The sequence below is a fragment of the Melopsittacus undulatus genome, chromosome 6 (genome assembly GCF_012275295.1).
Source record: "Melopsittacus undulatus isolate bMelUnd1 chromosome 6, bMelUnd1.mat.Z, whole genome shotgun sequence".
Classification (NCBI taxonomy): Eukaryota; Metazoa; Chordata; class Aves; order Psittaciformes; family Psittaculidae; genus Melopsittacus; species Melopsittacus undulatus.
The window spans coordinates 10,967,384-10,988,248 of NC_047532.1; the positions used below are offsets into that span (position 1 = coordinate 10,967,384).

At 44.1% G+C, this 20,865-nt stretch overlaps 1 protein-coding gene across 3 annotated transcripts in view; it reads right to left on the reverse strand.

Annotated features, from left to right (window-relative positions):
- ROR1 (receptor tyrosine kinase like orphan receptor 1) overlaps positions 1-20,865 on the reverse strand; it is a 180,945-nt gene that overhangs the window by 131,999 nt on the left and 28,081 nt on the right. Inside the window, exon 1 of one of the 3 annotated variants that reach the window (XM_031050823.2) lies at positions 2,819-2,836. The exons of the other annotated variants lie outside the window; for them this stretch is intronic. The gene's annotated coding sequence lies outside the window, so the exon portion shown is untranslated. Of the gene's footprint in view, positions 1-2,818; positions 2,837-20,865 lie in introns of those variants that run through there. 3 annotated transcript variants of the gene reach the window in all.

The following is a 20,865-nucleotide window of genomic DNA, read 5'->3' on the forward strand; positions in this document are numbered from 1 at the left end:
AAGATGGCCATAAACCAAACACGGAATTGTTATAACTCTTGTTTCTCACATATTACAGTTTTCAATATAAAATTTGTGCCAAGCACGCACATTTTTGGCCTTTACAAGATGAATCCTTGCAATTTTCTACTTAAAAATTATTAGGATCAAATTCTAAATGTAATCTTCCTATTTCTGTTGATATTACAGAAATAGTGCATAGAAAACTTGGACAAAACAGAAGCTTTCCAACAGTTTCATGCACAGAAAAACATGCAATGACCAAGAGACCCAAGAGAGGAATCGCCTCTCAAAGCCTTCAATCTTCCTCTCACAGGAAGCAACATGGGACCCAAAGAAGGAAAACAAACCCTCAAACCTCCCCACATTCAGGCAGGAAGAGAAATGGGCCTTCCAACCACAGCCAGCCAGGGCTGGGGAAGGTGTAAGAGCTGGAGTTGCATTTCTTCTAATGTTATCTGCAGTTTCAAGCCAAGTGTAATCATTCCAAGTTGATTTCGCTCGTGAGGGATGGATTGAAATAACCATTTCAAAACAAACTGAAGTTAAAGTCTCATCTGTGCAGAAGTGCAGAGAACACACAAAAGCTGTTCTGGCCTCCTCTATGATCAGGTTCTGTGCATGGCTCCAGCTCGTTCCTTCAGCTTTACTTTGTGAGCATATAACCTCTAAAGAGAAATCAGCAATGTCCTCCTTCAATCAGAGGGCTGTAACACCAGCTCAGCCAAAGGTGCAAGTCTTCTGCCCAAATGGTTATTTTTGTTTGGGAAAAAGTCTGGTCAAAGATCATGTTTATACTCTAGGGGCCCAGTGAAGTAAAAGCCCAAACAAAGCTCAACAGGTATGAAAATCCATTAGAGAGGAATTAAAAAGACAAATGTACTTTGATATGCAAACTTAATTTATATTGTAAGAAAATATTGCAGAATCCCAGCCTGGTTTGTGTTGGAAGGGACCTTAAAACTCATCCAGTTCCAACCCCTGCCACGGGCAGGGACCCCTTCCACTGGAGCAGCTTGCTCCAAGCCCCTGTGTCCAACCTGGCCTTGAACACTGCCAGGGATGGGGCAGTCACAGCTTCTCTGGGCACCCTGTGCCAGCGCCTCAGCACCCTCACAGGGAAGAGCTTCTGCCTAAGAGCTCAGCTCAGTCTCCCCTTTTCTGGCAGGTTCAAGCCATTCCCCTTGTTCTGCTCCTACAGGCCCTTGTCCCAAGCCCCTCTCCAGGTTTCTTTCCTGCAGCCCCTTTAGGCACTGGAGCTGCTCTCAGGTCTCCCCTTCAGGAGCCTTCTCTTGTCCAGGCTGCCCCAGCCCAGCTCTCTCAGCCTGTCTTCTCTGAAATAAAACCAAGCACAGAATGGACTTAAGTGGCTCCTGCTGCCTAAAACTTTTTCATTAGGAAGCACCTAATGGACAGGATAACTGAGCTGGGATTTGAATCACTTTGTATGGACCCATTTTATCTAAGCCCTGCAAGTATCCTCACCACATTTTCACCTTTCTTGAAGCAGCTACTGACAACTAAACACCATATATCACTCTTTTAAAGCTTAAAAATGAGAACAGCATTTATAATAGATTCAAACCATTAGGATTAACCAGCCACATTTTTATTTCTTATTTTAAAAGCAATGTTTGATTATTCTGGGCTGTGTTTTGGAAACCATTTCTACCTTCTTTTTCTTGCTAACACAATCTCATGCTACAAAAAAGGCATCAAACAATGAAAAGCATTTGTTTCTTTCTAGTTCTTAAGTAAAACCAGCAATGTTAAACAGGTCAGATATAATAAATACAGCTATTGCAAGGGAAAGAGAAATGTTTTCCTCTCCTGACTTTGAGTGACAAGAGAAAATTTTTACCAGCTTGCAAGTCTGCTTTATTAAAAGTGCTCCATTTGATGTAATTGGATTTCAATGTGTCTGTTCCATTGGGCTGCTTTGTTGCATGCTTCAGATTAATCATAGTGTGGAAGCAGCATTTTCAAGTGAGTGGATGTTCTAAACACCTTTAAAAGTCCTCATCTGTGGCAGCCACAGGCTCCTACCCCATGTTTTGACGTGTTTGATACTTGGATTACCCCGACAGGAAGGCGATAGTCCTTGAATAGAGCTTTTTGTTCAGCCTTCTAATAGCTTCCAGCACTTGCCCCAGCCCACAAGATACATACCAAATTCAGTTAGACATCCAGACCAGACATGAAGAATTTCCCTGCAGATCCAGTGAACTCCACCACTTGAACATTTGGGCTTCTTGAGGGCAAGGAGGAGACAGCGAGGCAGCAACAGTGCCCTGCAGCCTGGTGACATGTGGTGGTGCTTCAAAGGAAGCTAATGATGAGGCTGCTGACCCCTGCAACCCCCTCCACTTCCCTATTTTAGATTAAAAAGCATAAGAATCATCCATCTTTAGCTGCATTCAACTCTATATCCTGAAAATCAGGGCTGTGAACAGACACGTATACAAATACAAGCATTTTTTAAGTCCAGCTTGACATGTAATAATCCCAGAGCTCAAATCCACTGCATATATAGAATCATGGAATGGTTTGGGTTGGAAGGGTCATTAAAGCTCAACCACTTCTAACCTCCTGCCATGGGCAGGGACATCTTCCACTAGACCAGGTTACTCCGAGCCCCATCCAACCTGGATCTCCCCATGAAGACATTAAAGACATTTCAGTCAGCTTGAAGCAACAATTCTCTTTCTGATTTGTTACCAAGAGTTTAAGGCTAACAGAGGGAACTGGCAGACAATCCATACTCTTGCATTCCATTTCTCTGGTTTAAAATAATTTATTTAGAGCATGCCATACTAACCTTCTACTCAGAACTGGTAGAAAAGGGATAAATTTCTATTACCCAAGATGATTCACCAGCCTGAAGATGAGCTTTAAGATCCCTTCCAACCATTCTATGCTTCTATGAAAAGGGAAGAGAGAGCCATGGAGAATGCCCCAGTGACAGCTTAGAAGATCCTGGCCTTGCCTCCTGTGGAACACATGGGATGGACACTCCAAGCAGGAATCTCCTGCAAGATCTTTTCTTACCCACAGCCCAGTCTCAAGAGGGTTTGAGCTTTGGGAAGGAACCCTTCTCTCTGGGCTGGGCAAGTGTCTTGTGGGAGGAACCATGGAGGCAAAGGTCTGCAATGGGGGATGTGATCTGCAGCAGGATGGGGCAGTACAGGGCCTTCTGGGAGACCATGAGAACTCACTGCTGAATTCCAGCCCCACGTTCCTCATTTGGAAGCAATTGCCCTGTGCAATCCATCAGGAGGGGCCAGAGGAGATATCCTTGTGAAGTGGAAAAAAATGAGTTCTTAATTTATAGATGACAATTACACCAAATTGGATTGATTTTTTTTTATCCCCACCCCCTCTTTCTTTTGGAAGGCTTTAAAATGAACTATAAGTCAGAAGAGCTGCCAAAGCTCCCTTCCCTAATTAAACACATAACTTGCATTAAACCCCTTTTTAGTCCAGCTGCTGAGAGACTCTGTAACTTTGGGAGTTGTATGGTTTGTGGGAAACATTGTGTTCCTTCTTGAATTCTTCAGCTTTCCCAAAAGACAGCATGTGAAAGCTTTTCATAAATACAAACTGTGTTTTCTAATTTAACTACTGTCACTTCTATATAATGAGTTCACAAACCAAATGAAAGCTTAGACAAATATTTTCCAAATTAAAGTAATCAGCTTCAAATGAAATCTGCATCTTCTCACTACGGTTGTACCTTTAGTAACTCAGGCAACAGTTTTCTTGAAAGCAAGGAATAAAATAACCCTGACTGCCCCGGCAATACAACAGCACACCAAGGGCGTGGGCAATGCAGCATAAGCTTACACAAGGAAAGATCACAGGAAGATTTTCTCATTAAAAAGGTGGAGTTAGCTAAGAAAGCTGGGGCTGTTCAGCCTGGAGAAGAGAAGCTCTGTGGAGATCTCAGAGCAATTTCCAGTGTCTGCAGGGGGTTACAAGGATGTGGAGTGGGGCTCTTCATTAGGGACTGTAGGGACAGGACAGGGAAAGTTAAGGTTAGATATATGGAAGAAGCTCTTCCCTGTGAGGGTGCTGAGGCACTGGCACAGGGTGCCCAGAGAAGCTGTGGCTGCCCCATCCCTGGCAATGCTCAAGGCCAGGTTGGACACAGGGGCTTGGAGCAAGCTGCTCCAGTGGAAGGGGTCCCTGCCTGTGGCAGGGGTTGGAGGTGGAGAAGCTTTAAGGTCCCTTCCAACCCAAATCATTCTATGTTTCTATGAATTCCACTTTAGAAGGAAACTCTTTGCCTGTAACTACACCAGCCTCAGATTCCAGAATAAGATATGCACAGAAAAGTACTTTTTCTCCTGCAGTTTAAGGGTTTAGGCTGGTTTATGGGTGTTGACAGAGACAAAACAAGTGTTTGGTCTTTGCCTCCATCCTACTGGAAGCACACATTAAATCTGTATGAAAGATTATATATTTGCCCAAGAAAATAAAGCGTTCCTCTTGCTGCATTTGTTGGTCTATCGCTATCAGATTGGCTCTACACAAAAAGCCAGCTCTGCAGGTATTACATACACACAGCTTTCCCCAGCTTAGAAAAATAAAATAATTGAGAAATAGCAAAGACTTTATCCTATGGAAACAGCCTGCTCTGAAATTCCAACTGTTTCCAGTCCTGGAGTAGCCAATTTACTTGCAAGTGAAGTATAACACAAGTCAGGGCTTATTATAGCCCAGCCTGGCTAAGTCACACTTACATCACCTTGTTTCCAGCACAGTGGAACATTGCCTTTGGAAACCAGCCTGGCCCGTTTAATGCCATATGCAGAAAATCCTTCCTACCTCGTTGGAATTATTTAAAATGCACAAACTAATGTATCATAAAGCTCACTTGCTGTTCCTCAAACTAAACTGTTTGCCCTTTTGTACACTCACTGCTACAACAGGTTTATTACGTCTCTCCATTCTATACTCGTGCTGTAGCATATAACAATACTAATAACCCACTTCCAGCTCAACCAGATCCCTGCCTGAAGCTGGGAAGATCCACCTCCTGCCCTGTGTTTGTGACTGTTACCAGTGTCCTCTACTGGCCATCACCACCAGAGACAAGCTGCTGTCTTTGGTCCAGCCTCCAAGACGTGTGGCTGTGTTCTGAACCCAAGAACTAGGAAGTGATCAACCATCCAGACAAAAATCAAGCAAACTACCCTGGCTCCACAAGCAAATACACACTGAAGAACAGATCTTTAGCAGGGAATTGGCGTTCACACCCAGCTGGTGTGAATCGGCACATCCTCCATTGTCAGAGACTTCCTACAGCTTTTATCTCTGTAACAGTTAGAGGCTCTGAAAGAGACATTTTTGCTGTGCTGCTCACACCCATGGCCCTGAGGGCTACAAAGAGGAAATGGGCTCTTCTATTGCCATTAACAGCCATCAGCTTCATGGTTTTGTAATGCAAGAACCTTGGCACTTCCCTATTCAGAAGTCTCTTGCATATAACAGTGACATTACCCTAAGTAACAACAGCAACAGGGGAGCAGGCTATGAGGAGCTCAGGATAACTTCAGCCTTTGGAGATCAGTGTTAACTAAATAAAAACCCCACCGCAGCTTTCTCATTTTCACCAGAAAACCATTCCCCAGCTCATCTCCCATTACAGCAGCCTAAGAGCTGAACTTCACCCTATGCTTTCACACTTAGGTCATCATTATGTTATCTGAAGCCTCTATCAGAGCATCATAAGAGGATTCCCTGTGGTCTTCTCACCATACAACAGCCACACCAAAGGTTAATGGGAAGCCACTTGTGCATGGGCTGCTATGACCCTTTTGCAAACCTCAGGATTTGTTTTCAAGACATCTCCCCATGTGAAAAATGGTTCTGCTTCGGCGTTAAAAGAGACCGTCACAGCCAGTTAATCTTGACCATTTATTTTATATCATCTAAAGCCAAATATTGATACATCTGGACAAACTCAGGCCAAGAGCAGAACAGCAGTCCCAACGCATTCATGAGCACAACCAACACCTCGTAAATCCTAACTAGCCAGGACTGACCACAATGAAATAACCTGTCAAGGGAAGAGGCAGGCAGCCCCTCTGGCTGCATTCAGATGCTGATAGGATTCAGAGAGGCTAAATTAAAAGCATCAACAGTTGGTTGGTTTGGTGTCTCCTGAGTCACTGAGTTAAAGGCACTCGAAGCTACAATAAACTCCCTCAGGTCAGGTCAGATATTTATGAAGTTGTTGTGCCCAAGAGACTCTCACAAACTCAGGAAAACCCATTCCTATGCTTCAATCTGACCTGGATAAGGCCAGAGCTCTGTCTGCACAGCCAGCACGTTCACAGGGAGGCATCTCCTTGGGTTCAGTGGCAGGGAAATTCAGGGAGTCCACCTTGAGTTACTCCATCTGCACAACCACCTTGATGCTAATGGTGGAGAAGGTGATGTTAATGCCAGTCCTTACAGAAGGAAATCTGTGCTGCTGGGCAGACACTGCACTGGGAGTCAGGGAAGATTAACTCTGGTTTTAAAGAGAATTAAAAAAGACAGAAAGATTTAAAGATCCAAAACTTCTTCCAACACCTCCAAATGTTTTTCTCCTCAATCTGAAAGGAATTCAAGGGAAGTCAATAACTGGGATTCCTGGATCTGAAAGTAGGGGAGGATCAGGGTAGAAAGTGATCACTCACAGAGCAGGACAACAGCTGCAATGAATGCCATTAGTATTTAAAACCACTACAGCAGAAGGAAAAAAGACATCTAGACTGGAAACCTTGAACTTAATTCCAGCTCTGCTGAAATCAACAGCTTTGCCATGAATTTCAAAAGAATTGCGATTCCCCCATCCCATATCTTAGAGCTCACAAAACCAGAAGCGAAAAGGATTTTAAGTATCACCAACTACATCCCCCAATCAGCAGACTGCTTATACCACTTCATCACTTCAAACGTGTGAGGTCTGAGCCTGCAGTCCTCTCTGCTTTAACAGCAAGACGGATTGTTAAAATGGAAAGTGCTATTCCAAGCTTCTTTTGGGTGCCACCACTTGAGCTGGGACCAGCAGAGAGCAGCTCAAGCCATCTTCTCCACAGGTCTTTGGTGTCATCTTTGTTGGAACAGCACCCTAAGAATCAGACTAGTAAGTTTAGACACATTATTGTTTCTTGATGGGTAACTGTTCCATTACCTCTCTGACTTGCAAAGAATTAGGGGGGGTTTACCCATATAAACCACATGTCCTCCATTTATTTGGGCATCTAGACTCAATGCTAACAGTGGTTGCTCATCATTTTACCAAGCACAGGAACCTACAAACTGAGTTTTCATACTGCACAGTAACAGAGGTGCACAAATACACAGAGACAGAAGCAGCTGCTGGGAAGCTAAACTGCTCCTGTGCTTAAATCAATGCAACCAGCCACTGAGAGCAACACACACCCTCTGCTCTCCAGTGAACCTACTGACACACATTCATTGTCCAGTATTCGTTTCTTAATCATATTATGGTTCATATATCCAAAACTATGCCGGAACAAAAATCACACTTAGAAAACTCGAAGTATTAAAATGATGTAGGCATTGATGAAATGTCTCCTGCATGGCAAAAGATAATCTCCTACATGGCAAAAGACAACCACATCAGTAATACGGGATTTCAGCTTAGCTTCCCTATGCCTCTAAATTGCCATGACCTTGCACTTCCATTACCACACTATTTAAGAGTGAACACAAAAGCATGAATTCATCAAGGTAGATTGTTTTGATGAAAACGCTCCTCTGCAATCAGTAACAAGATCTCACCACTGTGCTTCAGTCTGACCTGTATTAGATTCCTGTACCACTGTGCAAATGATATACAGATAAAGCTCTTGGTTTACAATAAAAAGGTAATTCCCTGGCATAAAAACCCCTCAATGTTTAAAGTTCCCTTTAAACCACCTACAAGTCACTCAACCAACACAAAGTTGGGCATTAACCGACTTTCTCCATCTTCCTTTTTGTCCAAATGAAAAAGAAATAACCCAGAAGAGAGGAAAACCCATCCAACTGAACAGAACACACTGGATTTGTGCCTGTTGGATCATACAAAGCTATGTGTGTTACACAGGGCTGGTCTGTGATTAATAACAGCTCTGGGTTCAGTTATGCCTATTTACGCAAACAACCTCCAAGCAACCCACATGCAATGGTTAATAATAAATGCGAGTATCTGTAATAACAGTTTGATCAAGAGATAGGAATAAAATCACAAACTGAAATCTCCGTAATGTAAAGGAAAATTCTCCATCTGAAAAAGTTTCAATTTGGTTTTGCAAGAGGCATGTTCAAGTTCTTCTGTGAATTCCATCATTCATACCACTTTCTTTTCACTGAAAATAAGGTAAAGGACAGGAAGCAAACCTGCTTCAGTGCTACCTGTAGCAATAGTAAAGAGCTTCAAACCAACGTTCCTGTCATTTGAAACACCACTTTAAGATACTGCCTTGCAAAACTACTAGAGGTTCTTTTTCTAATGGACACAACACCAACTATGTGATATTTAACATCATTTGTGTATTTGCATCTTTATAGGGACATGCAGATAACTACAGCATTTCTGTCACTGAAACCTTCATAGTTAAAGTCCATTGGAAAAACTACCTGGAGAATCACTAAGCACAGGCTTGATTTTATGGGAACATCATTTGAATTCCATGTGTTTACTGGTTCTTCCCACAGCACTCTGCTCCTGACAGAACTGATCAACTCCAGGAGATCCTTGGGAATGAATAAGGTTTTGTATCAATATAACAAGCAAAGACTGTCCTTGTAGCTTAACAGATCTTACCACTGCAAAAGCAGGACAGGAATGTGCCTCATCCCAGTGCCCTCATGATCGCTATTTGTACATCTGGCCAGGAAGCACAATGCAGCCCCTCCTGGCTCCTTGCAAGCATTAAAGGCCAGACAGAGCTGCAAAGATAAACAGGGCTTTGGAGGAGGCACTCACTTTGATGAAATAAGATTTATTCTCCAGAATTACTGGAGCTGCTCACAGCTTTCAGGAAGAAAATAAAGGAGAGGAAAATCCATCGCCTGCTGGAGTGAGACTAATGATGATATATGCTTGACATTAAAACTGCTAAAACCAGGCTGCATGTTGGTAAATTGTGTCATGTGCCTGGAGTCTGGGCACTGGCTTTTGAGACAGGAGCCTCAAGTTGCTTGTGCTGCTTTCAACAATAACTTCTTTTGTTGGCCTTGCCAAGTCATCGCTCCACTGCTGCTGTGTTGAGAAGAGGCCAGGGCTTACCTGCCATTGAGGGCAGCGTGCTTTACCAACTGCCATATCATCATGCAAGCTCTTTGAATTATTATTATGAAACCAGCATTACAGATACAAGTGACAGGGACTAGGAAAAGAATAGACCCAAGTGCCACAAGGATGCTCAGGGGTTGGAGCACCTCCTGTATGAAGACAGGCTAAGAAAGTTGGGGCTGTTCAGCCTGGAGAAGAGAAGACTGCGTGGAGACCTCAGAGCAGCCTTCCAGTATCTGAAGGGGGCATACAAGGATGCTGGAGAGGGACTGTTCATTAGGGACTGTAGTGATAGAACAAGGGTGATGGATTCAAACTGAAACAGGGTAAATTCAGGTTAGGTCTTAGGCAGAAGCTCTTCCCTGTGAGGGTGCTGAGGCGCTGGCACAGGGTGCCCAGAGAAGCTGTGGCTGCCCCATCCCTGGCAGTGCTCAAGGCCAGGTTGGACACAGGGGCTTGGAGCAAGCTGCTCCAGTGGGAGGGGTCCCTGCCTGTGGCAGGGGTTGGAACTGGAGGAGCTTTAAGGTCCCTTCCAAAACCAAATCAGTCTGGGACTCTATGAAAGCAGTGTCTGGCATTGCCAACTGGAGAAGAAAGGCAACAACCACTCAGGCTGTTTCTTGTGAGAACAGTCTGTTGCTTTCTGTCATTGTGGCAGATCTTCATAAACCCCAATCTCTGTGACTGGGGGTAAAACTACAAGAACTGAACAATGAAACAGTTGTTACTGAATTTATTACATGCAGACATGAGAGGGCAGACTCAATAATGTGCTACCATTATGTTAAGGAGCTGACACAAAAAGAAAGGCAATATTTGTTCTTGTCCATTGAGATTAGGACTGCCTATGGCCTTAAACAGCAGCAAGGGACATGTAGAAAACCCATTAGTTAGATGATGGAATGGCTTTTATGGATTTGTTGTTATTCATGGTCTTCAAGGATGTTCGGCTACTTGTGGTACAGCTGATCTTGCTGTGAGCTGAATGCAGGGGAGAGGCGATGTCTCCAGCATGACCTCAGCTCTGCTCTATGTGGCACCCTTGCAAGGGGCTTCCCCCCACTTAAATGGTAGAAATAAGGTAGCAGAAATTATAGGTTTGTTAGGTTTCCCTTAGCCAAAAGGTGCAGATCCTCATCTCTTCTCCAGTGAATGTCCTGCTCATTTTTGTTGGACCCACTGTTGAAGACCCCATCTGCATGTAACTGGTGGCTTTGCTTTGATTGAGAAGTCACTCAGCTGCAGACTCACTTCTCTTTGCCTGCTCACTAAAGTGACTGCATTGTTACAGGGGAGGCTGTGTCACACTGCTGGCCTGCTACAGCTTTTGCTTCTGCTATTTATTTTCCAGAAGAAAACAATGGATATAGTGGATAAAGGAGCAAGAACATAAACATCAGCATTGAATTAAATGAACAGGGAGCAATGGTGGTTTTTTACTGTGCTCATGTCATTTAAGTTGGGCACAATCATAGAATCAAGTGGAATTCATAGAATCATAGAATGGTTTGGGTTGGAAGGGACCTTAAAGCTCATCTAGCTCCAACCCCTGCCACGGGCAGGGACACCTTCCACTGGAGCAGCTTGCTCCAAGCCCCTGTGTCCAACCTGGCCTTGAACACTGCCAGGGATGGGGCAGCCACAGCTTCTCTGGGCACCCTGTGCCAGCGCCTCAGCACCCTCACAGGGAAGAGCTTCTGCCTAAGAGCTCAGCTCAGTCTTCCCTGTTCTGGCAGGTTCAAGCCATTCCCCTTGGCCTGTCCCTACAGGCCCTTGTCCCAGGCCCCTCTCCAGGTTTCCTGCAGCCCCTTTAGGCACTGGAGCTGCTCTCAGGTCTCCCCCCTTAAGGAGCCTTCCCTTCTCCAGGCTGAACAACCCCAGCTCCCCAGCCTTCAGTAACATAACATGGCAGAGTTTGGAAGAACAACACCAGAGCTGAAGCACACTCCAAATAATTCCAGAAGACCAGGAATCACAGCTAGTAATATAAACAGCACAATCCTGATGTTTGTATCTTGCCAGCCTCCTAGGAGAGCAAAGCATCCCGACTCCAGCAGTAAGCCCTTGGCTCTGATTCCCACCCTCCTGCAGCCTAATCCTCAAGCAAATCTTCCTTTTCTCCTTGCTGAACAGAACACCACGTGCTCCAGGAACGGGGATGAAAGGGTTGAATTCCTTGCAGAAGCACAGAGCATCTTTAGCTGCAGACACACTCCAGAGCAAGGTGCAGGCCCTGCACATCTGACAAAGCAGGGCCACACATTCCCTATGCCCTGAATCACCTCCAAATGCTGTGTATGTTTTTCTTAATCAAACTGCAATTACTTAAGAGCATTTTCCATCTCTCTCCCCTTGTGACTCGTTCTGAACAACTCCAGCAGCAGCAGCAGCTGCTCAGTCTTACCTTACTTCAAGACCAAACTCCAAACAAACAAGAAAGCCCATGCCAACACCCTCCAAATCCCAGCATCCAGCAGTTCATTCCAGCAAGAGTTTGGAGAGGAAGTGTGAAATCTCAGACCTGCTTCATACCATAGCTTTGCATCTATTTCAGCAACAACCAGATTTCACCTCTCTCAGCCTCCCAGCTGTGCAATGCGTGCATAACATGGGTATTGGTCCAGATTCCACATGCTTCAAAAGGAAGATTTATAAGGTAAAATGCCATGTAAGCCAGCAAAGAGAAAACAGACTTCTTATTTGCTCATTTTAATACTGACTTGAAGGAACTACAGTTTTTCCCAAAAGCAGCTGTGGAGAAAGAACAAACTGCAGATTATCTGGGAAGAAACAAAGACTTCCAGCACAGGGGCCTGCAGTCAGGTTCCTTCTTATGTCCTGAGTAAAGAACATGACAGTTCTCCCCCAGTTAACTGCAAAGAGAAATTACAATTAGAAAGCAGAAATCTGGATTAAATCATTTCCCAGATTAAACATGTTGTAATAAAATCAAGGCGAAAAGAGAGTAACTAACGAAGGCCTGAGCCAATTCACCCTGCAAAGATTAGCTGAATCCTTCCTCTGGCCCTGTGGTAAATGGGATATCTAGTCAGTAGGACATGGCTACCACCCAGGTCCCTCAGTATCATCAGCTGCAGAGACCTCAGTCATGCTATGGGCTATCAGATTGAAGATGCAGTTTGATTTTTTGTTGTTATTACTCCTTTCTAATCATAACACATAGAGCATCCGAAACCTACCACCTGAAATTCATTCCCTGGAAAACACATGCTTTCTAATTCCACACTTATAGATTCTTACCCTTGGCCATGAAGAGAGAATAACTCAAATACTATCCCATCAATGTTTCCTGATTAATTAATATTAGCAAGGGAGAAAACCTTAGCTAAGACTGTTATAATTACAAGACAAAAAGCAATGCCTCAGCCTTACCAGCCCACCAGAAACAGAGCCACCATGTTAAAGCAACACTCTGCTACCTCCTGGAGGAGCTCAAACAATGGCTGCATTGTTCCACAGCCTCATCTCTGCTGAAGGCCACCCACATCTCCCCTACTCCAGGGAGAAGTCAGCTCAATAGACATCCAGTCAGAGGAGAAAGCATCTTTACAAGGCTTGTTCATTTTTCTTGGACAAGAACAGAGTTCAGCCTTTGCCTTCAAGCCAAGTCCCTGAAAGGAAGCGAATGAGTTCGAAGCTCCTGAAGATGGACATGCCTCCAACACTCAGGCATTTTGTATCACACAAGATTGATTTCCTCCAACTACAAGAGGCCTCGGGTGAAAACGATCCTTCACAGCCCCATGGCTGGGAGCCAGCATGAGACTGAAGTACAAAGAGCGCATCGTGCTTGCCTCAAGATGTCAGGAGCTTTTGATAAATTAAAATTCATTTTGGTACATGAAAAATTCCTGGAATCTTTTGTTCCTGCTAACATATGTGGTAAGATTGCAAATTGAAATAAATTGCTCAAAAAAAAAACCCAAAAAAAAACAAAGTAAAAAAATGAGTCAGTCCTTCCAAAAATTATGGTTTAAAATGTTCTATTACTTTTTACTACAGTAAGAAAGGAAAACTAAATGCAATCAACCCTAAAAGTGCTGGAGAAATGGAAGGGGAAAACAGCGGGAATCAACTCATGTGCCATGCCAGATGAAGTCCAAAAAGCTCTGTGCAAAATCAGCTGTGGCTCTGGGTACACAGCACCCCATACCTGCCATGAGCAGGGGGGGACGATGCTGTGAAGGCCAGAGCAGATCCCACAGTGTAGCAGCACATCCCATAGGGTTTTAAAGAGTTTTCAGGATTTACCCACAGACCAGAAGAGGTTCTGGAAATAAAATTTGCCAGATGTCCCAATATAAATCAGGATTTTTAATATTTCTCCTGATGTCCCATTAACCTCATCACTATTTCCATACATGTCATCTGGCAGCCTTCTCGGGATGTCCAGTAAAACCAGGAGACACATGTTAGTGGCAGAGAATGAGGGAGAAGCCCTCATAAGCCTGAATTCAACTCCTTCAGTTTGCCAAGCCTGGAACAGGGAAAGGAGAACATAAAGGAAAACAGCTTGGAGGTAAAATAAGCACCAAGACAGTGAATGAAACCCAGATGGATGAGGTAGCCCAGATTCTGCACATTGTTCCAGGAGAGAAGGATAGTGCAGGAATTGCAGCTTGTCCTGGGGAGGGACAATGATGGACACAACAAAAAGGATGCACTTTTATCATGCTTACTTCAAGATAAACTTTCTGTAGCCGAAAATAACCACTCTTGTTGACATGGATTCAAATTAGGATACTGATACGGCCTTGTCATGGATGTAGGGCCACACTTCATACTAAACACTTCACAGCAGGGAACGCTATACAGTTGCAATGGTTAGCAGCACAAAACCCAAACTCCTGCACTACAGTAGAGACACAAGAACTGCTTGGGGCCAGCTGCACACAAACACAAGCACATTTTCCTTATATAAAACAAGAATATCTACCACTATCTAATCAGTGAGCACTTGTCCCTCAGAAGAAAGCTTTTTCCTTTTTAGTAATGAGAGTATTTACAACAGCTATCAGGGAAACTTAATCAGTCTTTGGAAAGTATTTAGGTATGAGGAAGTGCACAGAATCGCTGCTCTCCCCATTCCACAGCAGAAATGAGATATTTCTCGAGAGCTGAAAGGGTTATAGTTTATCATGTCCACTTAACCCTTTTGGGATGTTCTGCTTCAGCAAGTCTTTTCAATGGGGTTAGCAAATCAACAGGGCTCCGAATTCTTCAGGAGCTGGTTTCCCCCTGCCTCTTTTCAACAATCCCTTACCAGACAGTCTTTCAACACAGGGTCTCCATCCTTATGAGTTTCAAAAAGACTCCAACTGAGGGATCACAGAAAGTCAGGACAAGGCAGTTTTGTTCCTGCCAAGTGTTCGAGCTCAGATACCCCCTGCTCACTGTGTCAATCAGTTGTCTGGGCTGGGTCAAGAGTTACTGGTAGATCCAGATGCAATATACATTTTTACAGAGGGGCTGTCATCTCACCCTGCTCACAGGCAAATGCTCCTGTGCCTTCATGTTGTGCTCAGTGGTCCATATCCAGGCACAGATGTACAAAATTCTTTCAATATATACATTTAGCAATACAGCCAACAGTGTATTTCCAGTATAGAGGCAGTTCATTCTCATCTCTATATGTATGGAAAATTTATGGCAAATCTTCCTGTGCTTTTTTTTTAAGATAAAAACATGTTCAAAAGCAACATGTATACTGATAAAAAATAAGAAAGGGAAACACAAAGGAAAATGAACTTGGGGCTTCATTACCATCGAAGTCTTTGCTGTCTTCTGTTGGGATGTTCACGTAAAATACTTGTGACCAGCAGCACTCAGACTACTCTGAGAAGCTGACAGGAGAAACCAGATCCTCTGCCCTCGCCTTTTACACAGAGCTCCACAGTATGATAGGTGCTTTAAAGAGAGATAAAAATTACATTCACCCTAATCAAGCTTTGAAGCTTTACTTCTAAGCAAAATCAAGATAAGATTAACTCAGGAGCATTATCTCAGCACACAAGCGAAAATGGGCTCTATTTATTTACATACTCTATTCTGAAGCACATTGAATGTTCTCAGTTGCAAACAGCAAAGCTCATTCCCCACAAACAGTCTGCTTCAAGCAGACTAGCACTGTTACATTCATTTTTTTCAACACTAAATGCCGTGCAGTCAGCATTAGAAGGACGGAGCTTCCAAGCAAGTCTTTTAATGCCAAGCACTACAGAAAGGTGGCCTCAGAAGTACAATAGAAACCAGAGTTTGGTGGGATGTTCAGATGCTTGACTCCCCTGCTCTGAATAGAGCAGAAAAGTTCCATTAGTTCTCTGCTGCTTCAGCCAGGCCAGGTCAATCCCCCACCACCCAGCCAGGAGACTTCTCCAGTGGCATCACCATTAACCCTCTTCATGCTGCTCAACTGGGCTGCCACGGACAACACACGCTGCTTGGTGCCAAGAAGCACTGCCAAGAGGTAATGCTGCTTTCCAAGATAAAGTTCCAAACTCTGTAACATGTACAGGCCAATTCTCTTAAACTATGGGATAATCTGCACATTCCCAGTCCCGTGGCCAGAAAGCAGGACATTATCTGGCAGCACCTGCAACTACATGAACTGCAGAGAGCGTGTCACACAGAAAGAGGAGCAGGATTTCTCTTCTGTGTTGACAGAGTAAGAGCAGCTTAGAAGTAGCAGGAAATAATCCATTGGGTTTTGACTGCAGAACAGGACATGTAAAACACAAAGTGCTCAAAACAGGAACAGTTAACCAAAGCACATGGAAAAACTGCTTCAAGCACACCCTGTGGAGGAATGGGGTGTTTGTGCTGTATGTTAAGTACTGCACAGCTGACTGAAAAATGTAACACACAGCATTTGATAAACACTAACTCATGTCTATGGTGATCCTTTACCATATCAGCCACTGGGGATTGGAGCAACCTCCTTCAGTGGAAGGTGTCCCTGGCCGTGGCAGAGGGTTGGAGGTGGATGAGCCTTAAGGTCCCTTCCAACCCAGTCTGTGATGATTCTATGATTTTTTGCTATTTCATACTTTAAAGCACCAGACCAGCAGAACCAAGAAGTAGTGAAGTAGGAGCTGATGGTGCTGGGAATCCAGAGGTTCCTATGGGCCTTATATTCTTCCACCATGCCAGAAGTATTTCATGGCTTCAAATGTTTTGACAAATGAAACACTGCAAGGAGTATGCTATAAGGGGTTGTAAGTAGAGAACTGGGTGGAGAATGGCAGTGATGAGGATGCTGGGAGCCTGTATGGATTGTAGCGGTTGGACACCCAGTGTAAAAACCACTGTAATATTCAGTATCTCACATGACACCATGACTCTGATACCAGTGTGATCAGTAACAACTTCTATGCCACAAGAAGTACACATGCCCTGAGGCTTCTGCCACCCTCCAGGCTCCCTGTGAGTGGCCTGGAGGTGACAGGACCTGTCTGAGCAAGGAGAGCTCGAGGTCTGAGTCTTGGATGATGATCTCTTTGTCCGGTGTTAGCCCAAAGTTATTTAGCCTATGTCTCCACTTCCTATACAATGGGAAAGCAGGTTTTGCCTGTCTCAGGAGAAGAACGTAATGAAGAAAATCATGTCAAAGACAGAAGGCTTTGGGGTATTTACAGTGATAAGAACTGTGTAAGTACCAGAGGACAGGAAAAAACTGTATCTTAGCCAAAAATCAATACAGGAATCACTTCACAGTGCTTTGAAGAGCAGCACAGGTTCACTTCAGAATAGTATTTAATACAATGGATTATTACTAACCCTCTTCATCCCTCCTTGTACTGTCAGTGAACAAATACCTGCACAGAAAGAGATCAACCTCTGAACACTTCCTTTCTAGGCTGAAACTCTGAACAACTCCTCACTTTAGTCAAACTTTGGCATCCCAGTGCATGGATGCATGGTCCGTGCAGGGATTTTGCCTCCCTGAAGCAAAATGCCAGGCCGGGTATGTGTATCCGAGGAGGATGCTCCCTGGAGGGAGAGAAGAAATGAGTCTGCTGTGCCCAGTTAAAATACTTTCTTTCTTTCCTTTATACTCAGTTAAGATGACACTCTAAGCACATGTTTAACGCCCAAATGTGTCTTTCCAATGGAAAAATACATTTAGAAAGGCTTAAATGTCTGTGGGAAAGAATTTGCCTTCAGGAGAGGATCCAAACTGGTGGCCACAAATCTGCCCTGCGGATTTTGGGCAAGGCAAGAAGAAGAGTTCAGGCTGTCTCCATTTCTGTGCAGCTGCAGCATGCTGTGCACTGACTGAAGAAGTGTCTTCCCACTTACCACAGAAAGATGTAGTGAAGCATCAACGGCGCCAAAGCTCAGAGGATGACAAAGAAAGCACCAGAACCCAAAAAAATCAGTTGCTATTTTTCCAAGCAATTCCAGCAACACAAATATGGGTTTATAGATTGAAGTCACTTTTGTTCATGGAAATAAAAGTGCTTTCATACTAAAGACTTCCATAAACTTCAACAAAAGCTGATTTCAAAGAGGAAAAGCTTTAAATACCTAAGAAATGGGTTTTTCTGCCAATAAACTGAGCAGCAGGAGGGCAGCCACGTGCCAGCATCAGGGAGTCACATATCTGTGAAGAACTTGTTCCATTGTTTCAGCAACAGATTTGCTGAGATAAAGCAACTGAGGAAAGCAAGAACCCTGCAACTTCCCTCCTCCCGTGTGGTAGCTGCATTGAGGCACAGGCATATGACCAACTATTATTCTATTAACTACATATGGCAGGGAAACACAGGGAGGAAAAATACAATATGCCACAGTTCTTCCCCACAGAGACTTAGCACTATCAGGGGCTCATACTGTGTTACTTAAATTTGTGAAACTAAAAATACCGTACTTTCTTTGCTCTGGAATTTAACGATTAAGAACAGTTCATAGAAATCACAGAATCATGAAATGGCTTAGGTGGGAAGGGACCTTAAGGCTCCTCCAGATCCAACCGCTGCCACAGGCAGGGACCCCTTCCACTGGAGCAGCTTGCTCCAAGCCCCTGTGTCCAACCTGGCCTTCAACACTGCCAGGGATGGGGCAGCCACAGCTTCTCTGGGCACCCTGTGCCAGCGCCTCAGCACCCTCACAGGGAAGAGCTTCTGCCTAAGAGCTCAGCTCAGTCTCCCCTGTTCTGGCAGCTTCAAGCCATTCCCCTTGGCCTGTCCCTACAGGCCCTTGTCCCAAGCCCCTCTCCAGCTTTCCTGCAGCCCCTTTAGGCACTGGAGCTGTTCTCAGGTCTCCCCTTCAGGAGCCTTCTGTTGTCCAGGCTGCCCCAGCCCAGCTCTCTCAGCCTGGCTCCAGAGCAGAGCTGCTCCAGCCTTCCCAGCATCTCTGTGGCCTCCTGGGCACTCGCTCCAACAGCTCCATATCCCAGGCCCAGATACATGATCTGAGGTAACAAAGCTAAGAATATATCATAGTTCTTTTCTGTGACCTGAACGTGGTATGCATTTTCTGCAGACCTTTTTCCCCTCAGTGACACAAACAAATAAGTAAGCAGATGATACTAATTGTATTTGCATTACACATTATCAACCAAATCTACATTTGGGGTTCTTTCAAGTCCACCATTAAGGGTTACGTTACAGGGACTTTGCATTAAGGTAAGAAACAGAGAAAAAAAACCCAAAATAACTTGCAATTTTAATATTGATGAAATAGATGTCAGTTAAAAATACAGAATCACAGAACAGTTTGGGTTAAAGGACCTTAAGATCATTCAGTTCCAACCTCCTGCCATGTTTTACAGGAGGGGAAAAAAGCGACTTTCCCATCTCAAAAGGAGAATCTCTGTTAACAGCATATTAAAAAACTACTCTCTAAGGCAGCACTTAGAGGCAGCAGCCTGAGATAATTAAAGAATGATGGCAAATAGGTCCCACCACTCATCCCTTCCTCCAGCCTGGGAAACCTGAAAGTCTGCAGAGACATTTAAACCTGAGATGACAGAAACAGAAGCGACATCTTCACTCACCACAGGTCTGATCCAGAGTAAGCTGAAAGGCTCTCATTGACTTCCCAAGGTGCTGGAAGTACATCCAATCCACTGCCAAGGAGGACTTGCTGCCAGAAACACATTCCCAGGTAGTTCTGCCCAGTCCAACTTAAACATCGCAAGCAATGTAGCTTCATCCCCTCCCTCTTGAGGTTATTCAGTCCAACAGATTTTACTCTTCGGAAACTGCTTCTGAAATGTAGCTGAGGATTCCTTGTCTGCATTTCTCTCTTCCTGCTTAGAGCCATCTCTTCCTTTGCATTGCTCTAAATAATACCCCTTTCCCTGCCAGTAACATAAATCATATGTATGTATGTGCACACAAAAGATCACCCCTCTTAACTTCACCATGTTTTCATTTTCCCCAAATAAAAACAAACCACAGAATTGATTTTGATGTTTCTCCTCTAAGATTTCACCCTAATTTGTTGAGAGCTGTTCCAGTATTAACTTTCACACAGCTGTATATAATGTTATAGGTGTGCTCCCATGATAGCTGTAGAGAAAACCCCACTAACCTCACTGATACTCTGTATATTCATTTGCAGGTTCCTTTCAGCCAGACATCAGAAATCAGGTCTGGGTGTGGGTTTTATGAATAAGTATATATTTACTGTCATATATATATTATGCTATATATTCTTTCCTTTGTGACAATACCATGCAAAGTACCCCAGCAAAAGCTACACATAAATACTCAGGAGAACTGCAGCTGGTCAGACTCCACTCCTCCTTTACAAGTTCATGTTGCCTTCATGAGACACAGGATGAGAATGAACTATATTTAAGCAGTGTTTCAGAGACTGGATACATTAGAAAACAATAATAAAAGGGAAAGAAAAACCTAAAAAAAATTAGCAGTGGAGCTATATACACTGTAGAGGAGCTGGCTCCTCCACAAGGAATCTGTGGCTACCCCATCCCTGGCAGTGTTCAAGGCCAGGTTGGACACAGGGGCTTGGAGCAACCCTTCTCCAGTGGAAGGTGTCCCTGCCCGTGGCAGGGGTTAGAACTGGATGAGCTTAAGGTCTTTTCCAACCCAAACCACCCTAGGATTCTATATGCAGAAGAAAGGGCAATGTTTAGAAGTAGAAAAATCCAAATACCTCTGCAATGCTCCTCAGTGTAGCATCTATATAGATGTACACAGACATTTATATAAACGATGTGTAAGTTCCACATTAACAGTCTCCATGTTCATTAGTTTGGCCAGGAGATGAGGCTGCAGCTGACAACCCGGACAGGTTAAACTGCAGCTCTATTCAGGCAAGTTCCTCTGGATATTCCTTCCTCCCTGCCTTATTACCTTGGCCATGAGGTTACCATGTGCAGTGGCCTACAGAAAATCTCTTTGCATCATATGCAGCTTAGCAAGGCCTTGAGGAATTACTCCAAGAAAAACAGCAAAACCCACTGAGAGAAGTAGAGCACATGTGTGTAACATAACAGGATGGAAAACAATCCGACTCCAAGCAGGAGGTTGGACTGGGTGACCCCAAGTCCCTTTGAGCAACATCACAAGGATTCCATC